Genomic DNA, 22063 nt, shown 5'->3' on the forward strand with positions numbered 1-22063 from the left:
AAAACCAAAGACCTAATACTTGAAACTTCCAAAAAAACTTTTCAAATGCAATAAAAAAGGGAAGAGCCATGGATTCAAGTATGCCTATTTGCTTTTCTATTCAACGAAGATTAAACTATTACAAAATCTAGGAGCATTCAGCTTCAACCAGAAAACCCTAAAATAACCCTAAACTGATAATACTTCAAAATTCAATAAACTTTTAAACCTGCAACTCGAATGGCTACATACAATGGTGCCTGGAGCAATCACTACTTCAACAGGACAAGTTCAAAAATAAAAAACTTACAGAGAGAACAAAGGAAACACGTGCAACTTCAAGCACAAACTTCTTTTCTTCTTCCTTCTTCTGCTCTTCTCTGCAACTATTGATCTGCTTGATCTCTTTTTAACTCACTGAATGAATGACTAAACATTCCTTTTGTCACATTCCATTTTCCCCCTCTTTTTAGATTTCAAAATCTCACCTACCTGTATTAATATTTCTAGCTATTCTGCTGGTCGTCAGATGGTAGGTGGGCATTTGGCTCCAGGGGCAAGACAACCACTGTATTAAATTTCAACACTGGATAGGGAAGGACCCTCGATAGTCATGGATACTACCTCCTCACCATGCAAAAGAATGAGGCCCAACGTTCGCCTCTCCTCTCTGTACATTACCATTACCATAGCAGGCATAGATCCACATCAATCTTCATATAAAAGGTCAAGGGATTGAACCCCATAGAAGGTGTACAAAACTCAGAGACTCTAAAAAAGGTGGCAGAGATCCCTTATCTTATCACTCTCCCATGTCTAGAACCATATCCACTTTGAACACTCCCTCTAGCTGGTGTTCCATCCCTCATAACGATCAACAGTAATTGCCAAGCAACATTAAATTTTTAATCTTCTTGCTCTATGCTAATTGGCCTTGACTACATCTGCAAAAATACAACTCATCCATCATGTTTTCAAAGAAGCTCCCACACATCACCGCCACATGTTTTGCTTTTGCTCCCCTACCTGCCCAGGTGCTCATTGTAGTTTCCTTGACCAAGAAGTACATTGTCATGCTCAAGAGAAATAGTTTGGTCGAGGGCATTGTGAGTTTCATACAGGATTCAATCTAGAGCTTCACTGATGCAATTAAATGCCAAATAAATATTATGCCGAAAGGTCTTTGTCATGCTATTTAACATGATAATATATAATATGTTTGGAAAGGGATCATAGTAAGTAATTTGGATAAGAAATACACTCACAACTTATTTTATAATGATAAAGTTTATTATTTAGAGCAACAACAATCCATGAATCTTGGGCAATTGAAATATTTATAGTAGATTAAGCCCCAAATATTATGAAAAATGACAAGTATTTTAATACCAAGAACAAGAATAAGTTCCTCAAAACTATAGATATATATTTTAGTTAGGTTTGTATAGTTTTTCAACTATCCTCATTGAACTCATTTTAAAACAATTAAATAATAATAAAAAAATGCTACTTTCTATAGATTAAAAAAATATTAGCCTTCTAAATATATATTTTATCTCATGTTGTTCCCTTGTGATGTATGTCTCTATAGTGATATTTTTCATTGGGCAAGGAAGAAAAGGAAAAGAAAATGGATGGGTATTGTATATATATTGTAGTGTAGTACAAGTGGCTTACATACAACCACATTAGTGGCCAACAATAGCAACAAGAACAAAAGAATAGGAGAGGGAAACACATCTTAAATAGCATAAGGAAAAGAATAATAAGTTATCAAAATGACACGTACATAAGTTGATCTTCACTAAATGAAGTCTTGAACTCCATCTTAGTATTTGATCATGGTACTTTGTCTTAGTATTCCATGATGGAACTCTTCTAAAGTTGTACCACAACTTCAAACCACAAGGATATTTATATACAAGTACATTATCCTAATCAATTGTTAAAAGATCACATGTTATTAATGGTCATTTACATTAAATAAGTTTTTGCCTTAGAGAAATATGGTGTACACAGTAATTACAGAAGTGATAAAAAATGTGCTAGTGAAGTTAGATTTCCTACACCATAGAACACCACAAAACATTAGTATGTGCTCACCTATAAATCCAACATAACAACCATCAACTAATATACTTAAAAACATGCTAAGGAATATAAGAAAAAACTCCTAAATAAAAACTTGTACATACAAATCAAAAAGAAATTTATAGCCAAATTTTTACATGCGATTCAAAACAAATTCTTAGAATGCAACTATTAAGAAGAGGGTGTTCTTTATAGGAAGACGCTATTCATAAAAAATTTACCATTTGAGATATCCAACTATTTATGATGTATTTAAAATGACACTTACATAAGATGATCTTCACTAAATGAAGTCTTGAACTCCATCATAGTATTCATGTGATCATGAGCATTTCAATATCATAAGCCAATCAACACTAAACTTAGGAAGTGGGTGATTTGATTTCTTTCTTGAGACAATGCAAACTTGAGAAGAATTGACAAACCACATTCAAAACATTTTCTTTTGTGTAAGTCCAAAGTCCAAATGCCAAATGTAGTTTTACACATCAAGTCAATCAGGAGTGATTCGTGTACAAAAATTCCAAAGTAGACACTAAAAAAAAGAAAGGCCCTCTCATTTTATGTGTGATGTGGCATGGCATGACCATAGAGTGAGGATGAATGCATGAAAGAACCTATCATGAAATTAATATAATTAGTTTTTTGTGATAGATAACATGAAAACCCACATCACATATAGTTTATAAAATAAAGTATAACAATGATTTATTATTTATGATCTTTATGTTCATAATCACCAAATCTTAAAGATGTACAACCCTATTAGATTCTACATTGCATTTTACCAATTAGACAATTACAATATTTGTATATTAATACTGCAAGAAGATATATCATAACAATTAATGGAAACCTAAACAATAAAATACGCAAAGCATAGGTTCAGCGGACCTCATTTTTGCCTATGAATTATGTTTCTTGAGAGCTAGGAATAATTTCATGGTTGGCTGATGCATTTAATTCTTTAAAAAGTGAAACATTTTGGTCACCTACATTCACAAGTGCAACACAAAAGGTTTTATGTCATTCACAATGGATAATACGAATACAATATAGAAATGTAGAAATGAGGATAGTCAACTATATCAAGGATGGATATGTTTTGTTTTTATTTTCCTTAATTTCTTCACTGCTACAATCTCTGACCTCATCTTCAACGTCATCAAAAATAAGAGAATATGAGCATGCCTTTATCTTCAACCTCAATTGCCTCTATATCAAAGGCATGCCTTTGATATAGATAATCTTTGGCCCTCCTTGAGCTAACATAAATCAAATACTCAAAGATTTATAATCAAATCAGATGAGACACATTAGAAATTTTTATGTTTCCTAGTTGTTTAGATTACAATTCTTCAAGGCTTTTTGCATAACCTCCAAAATGATGACAAAATGAACAATTCCAACTTTAAAAACTAAATGGACAGGTGTTCATTAGTTTAGCCTGAGGTTCACTTGGTTTCAAGAATAGTTTATTATTCTCTATTAAACGAGGCCAACCATGTGAAGGTGGAAGCTCATTTGTGCCCCTCCCCCCTCCCTCACCCCCCATAATCACTCTAAATTTCACATTAACATCTAATTACATATTTCATTCCTTCATTCCTCCATTTATGAAATATTCAATCATTATAATCACATAAGATGCATTAACATGACATAAAATTCATTAATATGCAACATTCATCAATAATTCATTAATACATCAATCATTATGATCACATAACATTCATTAAAATGACATAAATTCATGAATGCACAACATTTGTCAATAATTCATTAAGACAACATTCTTGCATTATCAAACAAGTTTTATAACAATCATTTCTTTTTTGGTTTTTTCTTTAATTTTTTAATGTAAAGGCTAATAGGAATATCAATATCTTTGGCATTATCCTCCTCTTGTGGTTCTAATATTATCATATGATGCTTCCTCATCTATTAAGGAGCACAAGCTTGCTATACTAAAGAGGGTCTACTGCAATAACAAATAAATGAGTTGAATTCACAATATTTTGTATTCATGTTACAAGTATTTCATTAATCAAAAGAACATAACATGGATTTTAATTTACTTGATGGTGCTACATCATCTACAATAATAACATTTTTTTTAGCCCCAACCTCAACATGCCAAACACTAAGATCGTGCTCTATTCCATCACCATGACATTCTGCATGCCCTATAATATTCAAAAAAGGTTACACCAATTACAATTTAAGTTGTTAAATTATATTAACAATTACATAATTAATTTTTAATAGAAAATTAATACCACCATCACTATGATGCACATCAGGGCCTTCGTCATGTGTTGGTTATGTGCCAGGATTAGTCGAAGGTTGCAATGAAATGTCATGTGTATTGTTATCATTATTTTTTTTATAAAACAAAAACAGTCAATTTATGTTTGAAACCAATATCAAATAGATTATTTGTCATGTATTCAATTTGAATTATTTTTAATTGGGCCTATTTACCTATGTGTGAATCGGTGGACCAGAATCTTTTCTTTGGCCACAAGATTCTATGTGGTGGTGTGCAACCACAACTTTTTAGCCTTTCTTAAGACAAATTGTTTGTCTTCTTTCATGAACACTACATTAAATTAAAAGCCTACATTTTTGGCTTAATATTGTCAATATTGTATGTATTTCTTGATTAAAAAAAACCTGTTTGCTATTTTATATTAAAAAATTGATTCAAAATTTCATTTACTGCTACTTATGAGTCATGTGTGAAGTTTCATATATCCACTAGAGCCAAGATATTGTTGGCCAACCTTATCTTTTATGGCATGTGTAGCCTTTGATGTGTCTTGCAGTCTATATATGAAAAGTTTGAAATATGTTAGAATATATAAATATAAAGATCACTAATTAGTGCATAATTGCATTAATACTATCACATACCTATTTTTGTCATCTAGTGGTTGAATTGCTTTATTTTTAAGCCTTTTCTCTTTTTCATCTTCAATGATTTCATTCCACTCCATCTCGAGAACCATAGGAGGATGCTCATACTTTGGGTTGAGCTTTAGAGCCTTTCTAAATTGGTCCCTTACACACTTTGGATGTTTGCAAGTTTTCTAAAGAATTTTCACTTTGTCAAAACTATTTTTTCCAAAGAGATCCTTTAAAGATTTTATGAATTGATATTTTAATTTAGGACCTTGGTCATTCCACATTTTAAGAAAAAATGAAATTGTTAAATAAAAAACTAGTTGAAGATATGTACCTTGAATATAGTACAATAAATGGAAGAAATGAAGAATATTCTATCAATTATGTGAAGCCATGTATCACTTATGTATGGTGGGCTCGAATAACTCCAAAGTTATTTCATAAAGAATTTCATAAAAACATCATTCTTGCAAAAATATCATGGGATCATTAATCCAAAATGAGTTATGGATAAGTAAACTACAATTACACTATATATAATAACAATTTTAAAGCACCTCGAAGCTTAGGTACTTTTAAGGGAATAATATATTTTTCATCCAACAATAATGACACCTGCAAAAATCTTGTACTATCAACACAAGATGATCTAGGAAATGATGATAAATTATCACTAGTAATAGTCTTTGTTCTATCTTGAGGAGGTGTATCTATTACTGCACAAAGATAATCAATGACTATGATCGAATGCACCCAAGAAAGTACAAATCAAATCATAATTTACACAACAAAATATATCAAAAAAAGGATTTACCATTTCTAGTTGGGGTAGATGTGGATGTTTGGATGCTCCTTATTGTCAACCTTACAATCAACAATCTTGGAGTGGTGGTCATCCTCGTAGGAGGGTTTTACACTTCATCAAGACCTAAAGAATACATTATTAGAAAAAACATCCTTCTATATCACTATGCAATCAATAATCTCAAGGATTATTGATAGTGATCCAAAATTATAATTAAGAATGACAAACCCAAAAACAATCATATAGACAATATCTTATCTTTTTAAAATATAGAGCTAATCAATTCATGTAATGGATTATTGAGTTTGATCCAAAATGTTATACTCAAGCACAAAAAAAATCATCCATACAATATATATCCTTTTAAATACATACAACTAATCATACTATGATCAAAACATCGATTAAAAATATACACAGTCAAATCCAAAAACAAGCATCCAAACAACATCTTCCCTTTCAAAATATAGAGCTAATCATATAAGAAATATATTACTAATGGTGATATGTAATGATAGTTAGAACATACACAATCCCACACAAAAACAACCATACACATGTATGTCCTAAAATATAGATTTAATCAATATATACAAAGGATGATTAAGTTTGATAATAAAAAACATCACGGTCACACATAAAAATAATCACCACACAATGTTTGTCATTTAAAAATAGAGAGCTAATCAACGTATATAAAGAATCTATGAATTTGATCTGAAATATCACATTCAAACACATAATTTTTTTTTAATATATACTATATCTACACTTATAAGATATAATAATAAAACTAATTATACATATAATAAATTAATCAATATGATAAAAAACATCCATTTAAAATATAGACATTTGAATCTAAGAACAATCATACACAACATGGGCCCTTTCCAAATATAACCTAAACTTAGATCATTCCTACAAACGATCATCACACAAAAAAATTATTTTTTAAATAGTGATATTTTATTTGATTATTTACAGGAAGGAACTACACTAGTCCATCATCATGTTGAGCAACTCGTTTAGGTCTCAAAAAATCCTATAAGAAGAAGACATACATATTATAGTTCATGATCCATTAAATAGTATAAAATATAAACCTTTATTGAACTTTTGTTATAGCTAAAGATTCATTGTTGCTTACTTCAAGACAACGTGCTTCCAGTATCAATTTATTTTTCGTCTCACCTCATTTGGATTTGGTTCCATCAGAATGGCAAGAATTTGTGAATTGATTTATTTTTTTACTCTTTTTGGCCATTCTTATGGGGTCAACGATATATGTGATGTCATCATCACATAATAGTGTTTCCTACACATCAACAACTAATTTCTCTATTATTATTGATGCTTTTCCCTTTCCCTAAGCATCCATTTGTGTCAAAAATATTAGTAGAACAATCAAAATAACTCCAAAATCATATTGGAAATAACATAATAATATAACATTTTGTACAATTATAATTACACTAGTTTTTACACTAAGGTTTACCTTCACCAAAGAAGGGGTGGTAGGAACATCCCTGCCTCTATCATGTGATGGATTTATGTCACCTTGTGAAAAATATTAACTATATAAACATCAATGTAATGAAAGCAATCGACGACTTAGCAAAAATACTGATTAATAAATGGTGAGTTCTATATTGGAGTTATTAGTTGGAGGTAATTAGTTTAAATGTTATATATATAGTAATTACTAGTCCCATGATAGTAACTTTCTATGTATCTATGTGATTTAATTTCTAATCTATTATTAGTTTTCCCCATTCACTTATTGATTTTATCATCCATACAAAAATACAATTTTCCTTATGTGCCTCAAAAATTCAATTGGGTCTCTTATTAGTTGTCCCATGAGGCATACTATTTATTAAACCTGCAATTTTCCATGTTTTTTTTGGCCTTTCATCAATGTACACAACAAGTCTTTTACTCTGATCATTTTCTTTTCTTTGTAGATAATTTTTTGACAGTGCATACCTACCCATACTTTTTTAATATTGAGCCATCTACATATAATTATTGTAACTATAAAAGGGTCCTACATACTCCATCAATTAAACAACTTTTTTATAACTAACCTTTATAGAATCCATGGAAAATAGGGCCAAACGATGTAATTTCGATGGAGCTATCCGATATATCTTCTCGTTAACACAAAGTTAGTGTTAATTGGAGGTAATTCCTTGGGTACCCATCTTTTTAAAGATGTGTTTATTGAATTTTCTTCCAATATTTTGACCTCTAATTGATCTCCCTATTGTAGACATACCACATGTCTCACTTTTTTCTTCTATTCCTTCATCTCACTCATTTGTGGAAGACATATATAACAAATACCTATATGGTGGTACCTGTAATCCATCAAATGAGAGATATAGTTGAAGGAGAGATATTTTTTCTAAATGAGGGTAATGTTGATGAATTTGAACAAAATTTTATGTTGATGGTAAAGAGAAATAAAGAAAACAATAAATTATTTCTATAGGGTGTATTGAATTATACTTATCGATCTATGTCACTAAGTATGATCCTCATCAAAGGGGTTAAATATTTAGCATATGTAAATCATTTATCTTAAGTTAGTTAAAAATTACATGATACAAATGCTACAAATTACATAAATTACAACATGAACAATATACATACATCATAATCATTGTATATTTTGTAAGGCCCACAATATTATCCTATTATAGATCTTGATGAAATAAATGTGATTAGGAGTTAGTTAGGTTATGATTGAAATTTTCGTTATTAATAATGGATTATGAGATCCTATTAGAGACTAAAGTAGATTTTGGTTATTATAAGATAGGATCACATGAAATGAAATTCTAGATGTTCAAACTAGGGACCCGATCAAGGGATTTATGGAATGATTCACTAGCAAAATTAGGAAAGATGTATTAACACTTTCTCTCCTAGGAAATAACAATGGATTTAGACTATAACAACAACAAAAGATAAATGGTTGCATTCATAGATTGTTTTTAAATCATGACAACACAATTTTGGAACATTCTATCGGCTTGAGGGATTAACCTTAGAACACACACACCCTCATAATGTAACAAAGGGGTATTGCTAGGGAGGTTGTTATGTTTAACTAACTAAAAAGATACTAGTTACATGTTCCCATATTAGTGACCTCCACTTAAGAAATATACTAGGACCCATTTATCTGTTTTAATGATGTAACATATATGACCTCAGTGTTTCATGGTTATGATAGACAAGTAATGTAATGGTTTAGAACAAAAATTTTGTTGTGTTAAGAGAGATAAATGTTGATACACATATCTTGATATTGCAATATTTTGAATATTATATGGAGATGAATTTTTTGAAAGCCTAGTGTGAGGCCTCACCCCGACTTGTCATAGCATGGATATTTTATTTATATTTTGATATTCAAAACTTTGATATTTTGATAGTCATTTGAGACTTAGATGGATAGTGGATTGTTTTATCTACACATTTTGATACTACAGTAGTGTTTACATTATTATATGCACTTAGAACCTATTATTGTGTAAGAAATGATTGGAAACATATGGATATAGTTTTATGACATGATACTAGTAGATTTTGATTCAATGTTAAACATTAATTTGATTATGGCTAAATGTTAATTTTCTTATGATGCTTAATGAGGTAAATGAATATGATATGCAAAAAAGGTGATCATGATGATTTATGATACAAAAATAAATGATATTTTGATTTTGATGATTATTTAAATACAGAAAGATGTTAATTTGATGGTTTATGACATGCAGATTTGATATTCTAACATCTTGGATGATTTAAATGGGAATAAATAGGAAAGGAAAATTTATCTAAATTATGGTTATCACTATGTGCATTTACGTTATATATTTCATATGACACCTTGGACTACTAATGCTCGAGGTTATTGTGCAGGAAGTGGAACCATGGAAATTTTTGGGGGAAACAAGTTCCAAACCTTGTGAACACAGCTTAACCAAGGCGAATCTTTGGAAGATTCAAAAGCCTCATTGTGGAAGTATTTTGTTTCGTAATGTAAGTTTGCTTGTATGAGAAAATGTTTGATCATAATAATGCATTATGAATATGTCATGGTGATGTGGAATGTGCTTTTATGTGTCACTTGACACTTATGGATTTTGTGTGGAATGACATGTCATTTAGGGTTTAGAGTCAATGTGGCATTTTACCCTAAAACTAATTACCTAGTTAATAAGTAAACCCACTTGACAAGGGGTAGGATGGGTCACAATCAAAGGAAATTCGAATTTGGACTTGACCTAGGGTTTGACGGGTCATTAAGTGGTCCCAAAGTGCCCTTTTTGTGAAAATAAGCTACCCATAGGATAGTATAACATATTAGAGGCCTAATTTTGATCATATTAATGCCTAGATAGCCTAGGGGGGCCCTTTTACCAATACATTTTTCCACCAATTCGAAATTGGAGCTATCACATGACTTTAACCTTTCTTTCACACTTGGTCAAGATCCTATTTTTTTAGAAGGGACAATAGTGTAAGAGAAGGTGGCTTCATGTTCTTGCCAAAAAAAAATAGATAGTGGAAAGCCTATATAGGGAGACTTGGACAAACTAGTGAGTTGTTCACCCACTCTCTAATTTTAAAGAAAACTAAGTTTTGGAGGGAGATGAAGGGAGCTCTACTACAACTATCCTTACCCTAGCTTGGACCAAGGTTGGTGCCTCAAAACTAGTTTCTTTTTCTTTTCTTTCCTTTAGCATGGATGAGAAAATCTGCAAGTGTGAAGAGTTATCAATGGAGTATGCTTGCATTGTAAAGCTTGTGATATGAGCTTGGACATTGTGTTGTGGAGAGGTGAATGTGTCATGTGGATTTGGAGGTTTTTCCCTTGGTTTTTCTCTTTGCTTGTTTTCTTCTCTTTTGTTTTCATGTAGAATGTGTTTTATGGTTGTGAAGGCTTCACTCACCCTTGGGAGGGATGAGAAGCCTTGGGTGAAGGGCATAAGTTGGGCTTGACATTGAAGTTGAGACAAATTACCTCATGATGAGGATTGTTAATATCATGGAGTATGGGCTCTATCAAGGCCATGAATCTTGTTTGTTTGGGAGGTACAAGGAGGTTTTGGTGAATGAGGAGGAGATGATTTTTTGAAGGCCTTAAGAGGCAAATACAATGGAAATATGTTTTTTATGTTTATAGTGGCCTTGAGAGGCAAAATGCATTGGAAATATGTTATTTATGTTGTTATAATATCTCCTCTTTGAAGAGCCCACCTTCACCAATGTTTTATGATTCCAATGGAGAATCATTGTGCAAGCCATGGGAGGGTGTTGATTGTGTTTTGTGTTGTATTTTTATGTAGAGTTTGGTGAAGTATGTGTGTAACCTATTTGGTTCATGTTTCCCTTGCTTGGTGGGTGGCTTCATAGAAGCCTAGGTTGGGAGGTGAGCCTCCATGGTTCCTATTTTGTGTGTTATGTGCAAGTTTTGTGAAGATGCATGCCATGAAGTATTAGGGTTCACCCTTGTCTAAGTGGAGAAGATCCAAGTGTGTAAGGAAAGCTCAATGTTCATGTTTTCTTAAGTGGATATGATTTTGAAAGTCTCTTGTGTTGTCTTAATGTGATGTAAAGAGTTTGTGCCATTATTACCATCTGAATATGTAGAGGGAAGAATTTGAGAAGTTGTACATATATGTTTACTTGTAAAGAAATGATTATTTGAAGTTTAATATATTATGAAACAATTAGAATGAGTTGCAAAAAATATTGGTATTATTGTTACCATTTAAAATTGTGGAAGGATGGTTTGAAAGGGTTTACACATCTGTTTTTACTTGTAATGAAATCTTCCATGATTTTGATGTGTTATAAAAAAAAGAATTGTACGAGATTCCTTCTCCTTTGGTCATTGTAGAGGATTGATAGTTATACATATATTTCATTAATGATATGTGGAAAATTATTATGACTAGAGTTGATTAAACTTTAAGTTGAATATGTTGTATTAAAAAGTTATAAGCTATGCATTTCATAACTTGGAAGAAAATCATCATGTTGATAGTTTTGTTGCATATGTAAAGTTATTTATTCATTTAATTTTCAAGTTCAAAAAAATTTGTTTGAGAAAAGAAAAAAAATACCATCCAATCAACAAATATATTCACCTAAAGATTTATGATGGAATAGACAAACAAAAAAAAAATAACTTGACAAGAGTATACACTTAGACCAAATCTTGCTGTAGGTGGGCATTTCACCTCTCTAGAAAATGTATGGGGAGTGAAAATAATCCACTCCCCATTTACAAAGAAATTAAATATTAAAAATAATCTTCTTATGGGATACAAATAAAATATCCACTTTTAGAACAAAGGAAAATAACATAAAGATACACTAACCTAAGTACTTACCTAGTGCCTAACTCATGTCAAACCCACACCCCCTTACTCATCATCAGATAAGGATAAAATAGAATAAAGTGTAACCAATGGAAAAGACATAGTCTAGGCACCTAGTCTCTATGAAAAAGAAAGGACATTGTCCTAAAAACTTGGGCACACTTTCCCTAGGCATTTCTTGCTGTTGGGTAATGCGACGCGCTCCCCTGCCCACAGGTGGTTAATTATGTGGTGTTCCATGTTCACTAACAGTCATGGTTTTTGGTGCAATGGAAAATGGGCCCTACAATTGGTATCAGAGCCTGGTTTTGGCCTGGTCATGGGTTCAAATCTCTCCGGTGCCTTCCCGACCCGCGTAAGCACCTGGTATGCACGTCGAGGGGGAGATTGTTGGGTGATGCGACGCGCTCCCCTGCCCACAGGTGGTTAATTATGTGGTGTTCCATGTTCACTAACAGTCATGGTTTTTGGTGCAACGGCAAATGGGCCCTACACTTGCCTTATGAACTCATTTCAAATGCATTAAATTTTATATTGGTGCTGACATAAAGTTAGAAATGCCTATCCTCCTCCTTGGACATGCATCCCATGAAAAAGGTAAGTAAGGCCAAATTTTAATATGTGCTTCAACCCTTGTAAAGTTTCCACCATCCAAACACCTTGGGAAGAGTGGCTAGGCACCTAGGGGAGCCCAAATCAGCTCGTCACCTCACATTAGGCAAAGGAGGGACACTGCTTTTTGAAATAGGATGGGGTGTTATGTTAGGGAGGTAATAAAGTACTATTAGGGGAGTAAGGTAGATAAGTGGGATAGGTAATATCATGTGTCACTTGGGTAAAAGATGTTTTTTTTTTTTTTTGAAATGTTTAGAGATTGATGACTACATGAGTCAAGTGTTAGAAAAGATATAAACAATTTATTATTATTTATTTTTATTTATTTTAAGATTAGGAGTAAAGTGGTTGTTAGTTAGTAGTGTTTAGGGGATAAGTTAGTGTATAAGATTTATGTGTTATAGGGGTAAGTTGGTTAGTAGTTAGTAAATTTTTTTTTATAAAGGAGTTAGCAAAATAATAATGTTTTGATTTGGTTTAAATCAAATAATTAACAAGGGGAGTATTAGGATTAGTAAGGATTATTTTAAAATTAAATTATGTGTTTAGGAATAAGTAAAAAGGGATTAAATGTCACGTGCTTGTTTACAATGTGTGATTAGGAACTTAAGTTATGATGTTAGGCGATGGTGAATGGTTGTTAATGAGTAGTTATTTTGAATAGTTAGTGATGTATAATAATAGGAAAAATAAAATTAGTTCAAACTTATATGTTTAAATTTAATTAGAAATTTTCTTTATTATTTGGAAGGTTGTAGATGGAGAGTTTCATATTAAATGATAAGATGTATTATAGGAAGGGTTGCATAGACAACTTGATAGTTGATTAAAGGGTATCATAGAAGATGATTTTTGTGTCAAAATTGATTTAATGGGAAGTAGTTGATGTCTTAATAAATTCTATTAGTTTTATTCATAATTGAAGCCAAGTATTATTAAATTGATAGGTTAACTTATAAGTGCAATGTAGTTCCTCCAAGGGATAGATCTAATATATTACAATACATGCATGGTATCAAATTGACACCCAATGTAATTCATGCAATTGATCAAACATAATGGTATGCAATTAAATATGGTTATGAAAGGTTTATTAAGTTGTTAATTAAGATCAAAACCTAAATGTGTCAAGGAGAGGTGAGTTCCCACCCTCATGTCAGGAGGTGAAACTTGTGATCCTAACCTTACTAAATTGTACCTGACTATCTCAAATCCAATTTGGAGATGTTGGAAAACTTTAAATACCCCTAAACTGAGGACATGCCTTTGAAATCATGAACCTATGGTTAAATTAATCAAACTCGATCAACCCATGCTATGAGTTCCTAAAGCACAACCACTTATGGTTTGAGCTAGTGAAATGTGCTTTTCAATATCGACTCTAAAGCTTAATGAAATGTAATTAGGATTTAACTGTTTGCTTAAACCTTGAAACAAGAGCAAAATATTTTATGCGTACTTTAATCATACCCATTTACCTTTACCCGAATCAAGTTTTGTTTTTTAGAAACTAAAAAAAAAAAAGGAGAAAGAAGAAAATAAATAAATTGTTTGCATTGTACCTTGTTAAATTTAAGGCATGAGATATTTTTAATCATTTTACCTCTACTTTATACGTGCTAGCTATGAAAGGTCCTCAACAAAAGGGTTGGTGATGTCCATAGTCCTTTGTTTGTTTCTACAAAGGGTGACGATCATGCACAAAATATATATTATAAGTAATCTGAACCAAAAATTGACCATCATAACACATATTTGAAACATGTGTATCATAAATCACCTATGTTGTTATCATTAGAATTGAACAAAATGAATTAATAGTGCCATGCCATTAGACTTCAACATGAAAAAAATTAATCATGAAAATATATTAGTCAAACAAATTTCTATGAATAAATCAATACCTCATGCATTGATCATATTTTTCATCCATCTCATGATTATGACCACCACCATCATCGCCATCATCATCATTGTCATCACCATGACCATCATTGTCATCATCATTATCATCATCATTTGATATCACCACCACCAAGACCACCACCACCAACATCATCTCCATAATCATCATCATCACTGCAATCATGATCATCACCATCACCATCACCATCACCATCAATCACCATCACCATCACTAGCATCAACATCATCACTAGCAACATCATCATCATCTTCTTCTTCTTCATTATCAACTAACTATTATTCATGATCATCATCTGCATTGTCTTTTTCTTCTCCAGTATCTTCTTCTTCCATCACATTAAACTTTATTGATATTCCTCTTGGATCATTTCTAATAGAAAATGACCAACCCAATTTATGTGGAACACCAAAGTAAAACACTTGCTCACATTGTCTTGGATGAACATAGGGCTCATTTCCAACTGGCTCAAATGAGCTTGTATTAATCATTTTAAATTGTATTAACTATTTTAAATCCATTATCATGTTCAATAATAGTTCTATTAGGATCATTTTGATTCAATTATAGCCTATACCATTTAACAAAAAATAAAATCTGAAGGAATTAAAATTACACTCAAGTATATCATCCAAAATGTCATAGTATCAATTTTTTATATTTTTGAGGATGCATGTCATTTCTAGATAAAATATTAGTGACCTCGAAGACTGCAATTATCCCATAATCACAATCTTTATTTGTGTCATCCAAATTTTTATGTGAAATTTACGACTATGGTAGTCCATAGCTTTGTGGTGCTTGACCTATAATTTTTCAAACATGTCAAAATTATTTACATCAATCTGTGAGTTGATATTAAACATATGGATCATGATAAATAAACTTATACATACCTTTCTACCTATTAAACCATATGCTAGATCATGGAATAACATTGAAATCTCTAGTAAGATGAACTTCATTAACTAATGAAGCAACACATTCCCATGTTAACGAGTGGCCATTTTGTTGAGATCATTCAATTCATAATGTCATCCAATCAAGATTGTTTGCAATATACAAATGTAGTGCATCCCACTCAAGAGAAATTGTATAAATTAAATACCACTTAGAAATAACTTATATTGAATATTAATAAGAATTAATTAACTACAATAACATCTTAAAATTACCTCTCACTTTTATCAATCTATGTTTCCCCATCAAGTACTCCCCTTTGAATTTGTTAATGGAGTTGGGATCCCAAATGCAATCTACATAGATATTTGTTGCAAACTAGGGAAGATATTCACTAATGTACACCATGGTCTGGTATACCATATATCCCTCCACCATAGGACCCTCAAGATGTGATCTTTTTGAACTAAGCCCTTCTAAAATTACAATTTCCTCCCAACCATCCATATTAACCTAATTGGTACAAGTCCACACAATTCAATCTCCACAACTTGATATATGAGGTAGTGTTATTGTGCATTGAGAAAATTTGAAGGTAGACACTTTTGCATTTCACACATAAGATGAGGAATTTTTCTCTTCAAAAAAAAAAAAAAATAAAAAAAAAAAAAATATATATATATATATATATATATCAATCAATTTCTTTAGATGAAAACCACCTAGAGGATATTCAACATTCAAAATTATATAAATGAGACTTTACAAGAAATATATAATAAATTACAGAAAAAACTAAAACAAGATGCAAATATAATATCTATACAACAAATCTAAGAAATAACACTTCCAATCTCATGTATTTTCCAAGATCATATATAACTTGTTTGATATTATTATCAAAGTGGTGTGAGAAAGATAGAGGTAAACCGTACTGCAATAATTATAAAATGATATTTTCAATATATTATAAAATAATACAATATAAAAGTACAAGAAGTTTTACAAATATATTATAAATAGAGAAGAACATGATTTACCTTGATGCAAGTATGCCAATCATGCATTTTCAACTCTGACCCAAAATCACTATTCTTTGATATGAGATTGTTTATGTTTGCAACAAATATTGTGGGAAATTTAGTTTTTTGTATGGTTTCTTTTATGGTATCACTTTGTTACTGCATTACTAACCAAGGAAGGGCACTCATATTAATTTGGTCTCTATTACTATTTGATTCAATGAAAAACTTCAATGGATGATTGGATTCATGAATGTCATTAAAAAAAATTTACAATTTTTTTTTGTGTCTTCCATCCAATTTTTTTCATAGTTTCTTTGTTACATTATTTCCAATATTCATAGCATCAAAAAAATGCATGCTTAGAAGTTGCTCATAGTAAGATAACCTACTAAATTTTCTAAGATAGCTTTTTAGTCCTTTTGGAAGTTGGTCATCAATGCATTGACAACCTTCACTAACATTAATTACATCATTAGTAAACAAAAGACAGTATCCAAATATAAATTTAAAACCAAAACCATCAAATGGAATGATATTACCTCGATGTTTTATTTTAATATATTCCAACTTTCATAGGCAAGGTGTCATTCTTCGTGGCTTTGATGTTGTCTCTTCTTTCCCATTGAAAAGACATTTTTTGGTAATTTGATACATATGATTTTTGTGGAGAAAGTTACTATACTCATTGAATACATACCTTCCTAAACTTTTTGAATGATAAGATTTCATGACCACAAACTGGACATGCAAATTTTCCCTTTGTCTGAAGACCTAGCTACAAGATCATGTATAATTGGATGAAATGTGTTAATTTTGATATTTACAATTATCATCTACAACTTAAACATACAAAAAATTGTGTTAGAACTATAACATACCAAAAATATGTGTTAATAGTTTTATGTACCGCAAAAATGTGTTTGCCCAGGGGTATCATGTATTGTCCATAGAAGCATTGCACATAATTGGAATTGTCTTTTTCCAAATGGTCTAGAGATTTCATACATAGTGACCCCATTCCATAACTCTAAACAACTCATCAATAAGGGGCTCAATATATACATTCATATATTTCACTTGGTACTTACCTAGTTGAATGGAAGGAAACATTACATAATAATTATGCTCATTTTGATGCAGTGTTTATAAATTAGGTGAGATGGCTATTAAATGATAAAACACCTAGTACAAACATTTCCAACATTATGTGCTCCCTCTTTATAGGGGGAATATTATTGTTAATAACAAAAAAAGCCACACCAAGTAAACAAATCTCATCTCTCCAAATGGGATGACACCATCCATTGCCAGTGAAAGTTTGAGATTTTGAGGTTCTTCTTATAAAAGTGGCCATGTATATTCTATGTCCTTAAATGAATAACCATATGAAAAAATTCACATAGTGTTATCTTGACTTCTATTGTGTGCATCATAATCCATGAATTGTACCAAGATAGCACACTTGAATAATCATTGCAAACATGGAATAGTGGGAATGTACCAAAGAACCTTGTGAGGCACCCTTTTTTGTTTTATCTAACCAATATCTACTAATGTGAAAATCAAGGCATTCTATTGTAAATTCATGTTGTTTATGACATATAATATGATGGGACATGCATGTATTATTTGATACTCCATTCCAATATATTTCATAGAGGAAAATAATTATTAGAATAAGTGAGGTAGAATTTTTGATGGTCATAAAAAACACTCACCTATCAAGCTAAGACAAAAAAAAATAGTGAATATAAAGAATATTAATCATACACTAACATAGAAGATGAAAAAATGACATATCTTAGCATACGTGACATTGCTACATTGGATATATAATTCATAACCTTAAAGCTCATCTGCAGACACCTAAATATTCTTTGCATCATTTATATTCAAACTTCTTTGAAATAGTGTTGTCCCAACACTATGTCGAAGAGGGGGAAAATGTAGACACCTAAATCTGATTACACCACTAAGTAATCTTATTTAGTCATGTCCTAGGACATTATTGATTAAATATTTTATATTTAATTAATTAATCATCATCCCCTAGTTAATTAATTAATTTAATTGACTATAGTCCAATTGATAAAATCAAATGATAACCCAAAATCAATTTATCAATTAAATCCTCATTCCTCTATTAAATTAAATAAATACAAAAATATATTTTATTTAATCCCACATCCCCATTTATTAAATAAAACATTTAATAAATCAATCTCAAAACCCTAAACCAACCCCTTTACTCATACTAACCTCACTTGGGCAACTAACTAACCCATCCCATCAACTAATCCCATCCTAAGCCAAGCATAATCCCCCTCCTAAACATGTGCACAACTTTAAGAAAGTTTTAATACTTTCTAACCCAAGCCAAAGTCAAAAGTCTCCCTTACCCTCTTCAATTCATATCCAACAACATTAATGGCTCTTACATTCCTTAAATGCCCGTGAATGCCTCTTACATCCCTCTTCCACACTCCTCCTCCCTCATTACTCCCTTCGACCCTCCACTTTTACCATCCAATCCCCTTGTAACACTTATCACAAGGCTAGAGCTTTGAAGAAGCACAATCCATGTGCTCCCCCTTCCTTGCATCCTAACCCTTCCTCAACCTTTCTCCATCCTCACATCTTGGCCCTCCATCTCACCACCCCTTAGCCTATAAATTGAGCCCTACTCCTCTCACAAAGGATCACCTTTTAAAGTAAACTCATAATTCTCCATCAACCACCACAACATATCCATTTACACCATTACTATGTCAAAATCCACCTATTCCACCATTGTTGAATCTTTCACCCATTTCCATGCTTGATCGCCAACCTACCACTTGAAGCTTGATCACATCTAAGGCATACATCCCTCATCATTGCACATATCAAATTTATCATAGGTTACACTTGAGTAGCTTACCATTCTTGGTTTTCCTCCCTCAATAGTGTTCCTTTCATCTTATCATAAGTTTTGCTTGTTATTTAGTGGTGAATGTTAACTAATTCTTAATGTTCTTAGCATACTAGATTTCATAGCTCTACATCATCAACAACAATACACAAAGGGAAGATTTTTTTGGGAGCCTTGGTCTATCAAGGCTATCTTTATCAACATGATAAGATGCACTAGTATCATTATCTTCATCATCTTCATCATCTTGATCAGATGCACCAGTACCATTTTCTTCAATCATGTTCTTTGACACATGATTAGTTATACCAATACCAAAATCTTCAATTGTGTTCTATGTTGTAGGATCATCTTCTTCCATGGGAGCATTGCCTTTTTCTTCAAAATTCACACCTCCATGTTCCCCCAGTTGGAAATTCACATTCACCAGTAGACAAAAATCATTTCCCCCTTCAATGTGAGCATGTTCCCCACAATATCTCTTAGATTTTGTGATTAGAAGTCTTCAATTCTTTAAGCCTTTACAATTTTTTCAGGGACACTAACATTTTCCATCACCTTTTATTTTGAACTGAGACTATAATCTAGCAATTGTATCCTAATTTTAATCTAGGTTCATATTGTTAGGCGTGGTCTTTCTTCACAAGAAAATATTTGGGCTATAAAATTATATCAAATATAAACATACAATCATTGGTAGTATCTTTTATATAATAAGAAATAATACAATATTACTATCAATTTTTCAAGAAAATATTTTAAAAGTTCAACAAATTAGTTTATATTAAACTTCATTCATAACCCGTACATAGTAAAATAGTGTCTCAATGTCAGTGTATCTTTATTAAATAACTTGTGTTTGAAACACATATCAAACTAATAGTGAAAAAGGATTTAGTTTATTATTTCTTATCAATATTGCATCTTGAAGAAGAAACTACTCTAATGTAGTGCTAAAATAATGTCATGAAGTAGGATTGTGACATATAATTATATTTTGCAAGGACGCTTCATCCATGCAAAATAGGATTGTGACATATAATTATATTTTTGCAAGGACACTACATCCATGCAAAACAATATGTTAATATTTTTAATTAACATATAAAAGGGATATCCTTGTTTAGATTACTAATTCGTCACCATGGGTTATTTGTTATTACTTTCATTCAATTTTTAGGTTTTAATTCACAACATTGAGATACATTAAGTTTGTTAAATTTTCCTAATTTATTTGATAAAAAAATTAAATTCAAACTTAAAGACTAACATAGTTATAGCTATGATTTATTAACCATAAAAATATATATATTAACATTACACTTAACCATCTTATAATGAGGTAGGAGATGCCCCTCAAACACATTTATAATGCTAGATGAAGGTTATGAAGCAAACCCTAGAAAGAGCCTACCGAAATTCATTAATATATTATGACTTAGAAATGTGATAATGATAAAGTTGTTAAAGGTATAAGCCATAATGAAAAATCATAAGAGAAAACTTAAATATTTGTAACAAATATATTAATTGATCTTATTTAGTAGTGTATTATAGATAATTTCAAGTAGAATCATGTGGAAGTTTACAAAATTGAATGAAATTCTTGAGGCAGCCAAGGAAAAAGACTCTCTAGTGGTGGTGGACTTTTACAGATCAACTTGTGGAAGTTTCAAGTATATTGAGTAGGATTTTATGAAGTTATGCAAAGGAGTTGGTCATGAGGAAGCTTTGGTTATTTTATTGAAACACAATATAAGAGTTTGTCTCCTTCTATGGAATGGCATACATTTTAACATTCATTAGCTTGAAGTTTAGTTTATGAAATATGTGATCTTGAGGGAGTGGGAGAACATTTTTATTATGGAAGAACAATGTTATTTACTTTTTGTCATTTTCTTGTATCCACTTACATAAAAACATATGTAATGCATATTAGAAAAGTTTTAATTTTTGGATAAGGATTAATTGATTAGATATGAGGTATCAAAATAATTTTCCCCACAAATATGTTCAATATGTTATAACTACATGTTCATATTTCTTCAAATAGGAATGTTGACCAAGGGAAGCATAGTATTAAGATAGGTAGGTTGATGCCATAAAGGATTGGTAGTTGTATCTTTCTCCACTAGATCCATGTGGATTGTATAAATGGAATGAGTTCAATAACAAGAACAAAAGGTAGTTATTTTTGTGCTACAGGTTTTCCATCCTACCAATGTGTAATTTTGAATACAATATGAAATCATATTCTTTTAAAATTTAGGGGTAAATGCATGCAATAAAAGTCATTCTCAAGATGAGTAGAGATGGATGTAGATATGGATTTCATTGGATACCAGAAGGGGGTTTACTTTTCACTTTATCAAAGTTCCTCATTTATCAAAAAATTATTCCATTTGTGCTATATAGTCACTATTGCTACTTTTTTGAGATTACAACATTTTACCATAAGCTTATAATTCTCTATAAGAAAGGATACTAAATTTTTCTTTGACT

The sequence above is a fragment of the Cupressus sempervirens genome, chromosome 6 (assembly GCF_028749045.1).
Source record: "Cupressus sempervirens isolate cs-2001-9-10 chromosome 6, ASM2874904v1, whole genome shotgun sequence".
Lineage (NCBI taxonomy): Eukaryota > Viridiplantae > Streptophyta > Pinopsida > Cupressales > Cupressaceae > Cupressus > Cupressus sempervirens.